Consider the following 3530-nt stretch of genomic DNA (forward strand, 5'->3'; position numbering starts at 1 on the left):
TCTTAACATAGTGACCGATGGATGAGCGGGCTCCGCGGATGCATTGTATGGAGGACCGCAAGAGAGAAAAAGATAGACAGCACCTTAACCACCCCATGACAACAGAGTAATCATCGCCCCACTTGTTTGAAAGTTGATGAGCCAAGCGTTGATAAAAAACAGAAGCCTCATGAGCCAGACCACCAGAGGCAGACATTACCAGGGGGGTAAAAGAGGCATGCTCCTCCTCACGAATTCTCTGAGCATACGCACGTTTCTTAATGTTCTCGTGCCTCCGATAACAGGAGGCCAGTGATGAGGACGCATTAGAAGCAGCCAGAGGGTTGAACACCCGCACATCCACAAAACATCTTTCACTTCTTCCACCCCAAAAACCATTCATGGCGATGTCAAGACGGGCACCATCTTGGATATTGGCAGAAGCAGGGTAGTCCTGCTGTGAAACCGGCTGGAGCTCTGGTTCAACAGCTACCTGAGAGCATACTTCAGTCAACAGGGTAGCAGTTAGATCTCTTATCTCATTGTGTCGGATAGAAGGTAAGCCACCCTTGGGACAGGATAAAGCATGCTCCACTGAAAAGGAAGTCCCACATGCACAGTGAGCAGGAGTCCGCTGAGGAGACCACCCATAACGTAGTGCCACGGCATCGTGAAACGCGGACTTATGCAGTGCAAAGCCATGTTCCTGTAGGGGCCGGGTGGTAAGCCAGTTGGAGGCCCCTTTGGCTGAGGCTAGATCTAAAGCACGTTGAGAGGAGGGATCTAAGTGGGTACGCAAACTGGAAGATCTATCCGAATAGTTGGAAGATTTGGAATTGCGGATTGCGGACTTGCGAGATAGCTGTTCTGTTTTAACAATAGCCGAATTGATACCCCGGTCCAGAATGAATTGTGAAAGAGGCTCAGCAATGTGACACGAGGCTGAATACTCCTCAGCTGCAATAAGAGTTGGGTTTATGATACCCAAACCACCATATCGAGGTGGAAGGGCAAATAATTTACGGATTGTGTCATTTGGTGGAGAGCAACCCATCAAAGTAGGGATAAGTACCAGCCGGATGTTGTCCTCAAGGGGTTGTAAAGCCTCTGATATGTTTGGAGTAGTGCGACAAAGGTAGAGCCAATGGCTTGACAAGCCATGAGTGAGAGCGGAATAAGCAGCATGCGGCTGAACTTGTGCGAACTTGGCAAGCCGTGTAATCTCTGCTGACCAACCAACAACCTTGTCCCTCACAAATTCCTGGACATAAGCGTTTGAACCAATGGCAGCCCCAAGGTAGGGACGGCCCGCGGAAGTAATTTGAACATCAGTATCTGAAAACAGAGTAGTAGCAATTGAATGGAACCTTTCCTTAGAAACTAACCAAGTTTTAGGAGCATTCACAAAATAGCCAAAAGCAGGTCCCTTAATACAGAGCTGGTTCCACCAGATGAGCAAGTCCTGTATACTGCCACAAGCACAAGCATCATCAGCATACCAGACCTGGTCCACTGTCCCATGAAGTTGATTGATTAAAGGCACTGTAACAAGGGCATACATAGGCATAGCTAGTGGGTCTCCCTGTGTAGTACCCTCCTCTGATAAAATAATCTCCCCAGAAACAAGCAAAGAGGCTGGAGACCTATAAATATTGATCAGAATAGTGGAAAGTGGCGGGCACAGTTGTCTGATGTTGTGTAGAGCCACCAAACGGTTCAGCGAGTTAAAGGCATTGGAGGCGTCCACCAGCAACACAGCCTCAGTGCTTCCTTCCTCAAAAACCTTTCGGACAGCATGAACCGCAGCCTCCGCCCCAGAAAGTTGCCCCGCACAAAGTTGGTGTGAACCAGCTACCTCCTGAATGTCATCCCGCAGGATGACCAGCACAGCCTTAGCAACAATACGTCTCATAACCTCGCACACACCAATAGGCCGCACCCCAGGATTTTTATCCAAAGCAATGAGGCGACACACCAAAAAAGGCGAGAGCAAATCTGGGGAGAGGAAAACAGTACATAAACGACGAGCAAATGAGGACATTGCAACACACAATTCACCTGAAGCAGAGTGGAATGAGGTACAAAGTCGACGCCAACCACGAGCGTCGATCCCAGAGGGTCCAGCCGCACCAGATGTTCGCAAAGCAGCAGACCTGATAACAGCAGCATTAAGAGAAGAGAATATAACAGGGTGTACGGATGGTGGGTCAGCCCAATGCTGTAGAAGACACTTAGGATCCAAAGGCTGAGCTGGAGGATGTTTAGCCCGCAGAACATCGCGAACACAATGGCCGGGAGAAGCAGAATCAGCTATCTCATCCAAGTTTAGAACTCCACCACGTTGGTAACCTGAGACTAATCGTAAAGCAGCCTTGGTTTTACCCTCAAACATTAGCTTAGAAAAGTTACGTACAAGTTGTGCCTCACTTAGTTTTGGTAAATGGCTCTTGAGACGACCCTGTATAGCTCCTCCCTCAGTAACCAGTTCAAGTAGATTCCCATCCTTCCACTGTTTCAGCCGCTGCTCCAATAGGAGAGTGTGATCCTTGTCCTTAGATGTGCGGCTTGGCTTCTGGAGCAGTAATATACAAACCACAACAATTGCCTTAAGGGCGACAGATTCCGTAAGTAAATTGACAGGAAGAAAGAAAACGCAATTTTCGCACCTCCGTAGCTCTGTGCTGCCTTGATGAAACAAGACGATTTTTGCTGTGGACACTCCCTCCACCTTCAGCACTTCACATTCCAAATTTGAGCGAAATCGCTTCGCGCGTTCCCGAGATATTCGACTTCAAAAATTGGCTTAGTTTCTTCGTTTTTTTTTTTTCTTCTTACTGACTCTTTTCGCACACTTACAAAAACTGCTATAAAACGCGAACGCAATATCCGATTGCCTTGAAATTTGGCACACTGAAGGGGGGGTATAAAGGCGCATCTCTGTACCAACTTTGGCTAGAATACGATAAACAGGAAAAGAGTTATGAGCGATTATTCACGAAAAATAACACCAATATGTTGTCACGCCTACAGGGTAAACCGCGTATGGGAAGAAGCTGAAAATCGGTGGGTGAATAGGTTAACTATTGAACCTCAAACCTTTTGTGGTTTGAAAGAAACCGAGCTAAAAACCAGGGAGATACAACAAAAAAAACTAAGTGTGTAAAAATTACGCAATAGAGATTAGCTAATAAAAAACTACTAGCTACTTGCCATGCCTACCAGATAAACCGCTTGGGGTAATGCTTTGAAAATCGCTGTATAGATGGAATAATCATCTTAGAAAGGCTCTTCAATGGTGTAGAAGAATCAGACTTAAAGCCACGGAGTTGTAACACGAAATCCAACTTGGTGCAGCAAGTGCGAGATCGAGATACTCTAATAGAGCAGTCATCCTAATAGAGCAGTCACCCTGAAGAGAATTCAAGAGATCAGCTAGGAACAAGAAACCTGTATTGAGATCAGCTACACACAAGTCACCCTGTATAGAGATCAGCTAGAAGAAGTTACCTTATAGGGAGTTCATGTAACTATGGAAAGAGATAGTTCAGCTA

The sequence above is a fragment of the Dysidea avara genome, chromosome 4 (genome assembly GCF_963678975.1).
Source record: "Dysidea avara chromosome 4, odDysAvar1.4, whole genome shotgun sequence".
Taxonomy (NCBI): Eukaryota; Metazoa; Porifera; class Demospongiae; order Dictyoceratida; family Dysideidae; genus Dysidea; species Dysidea avara.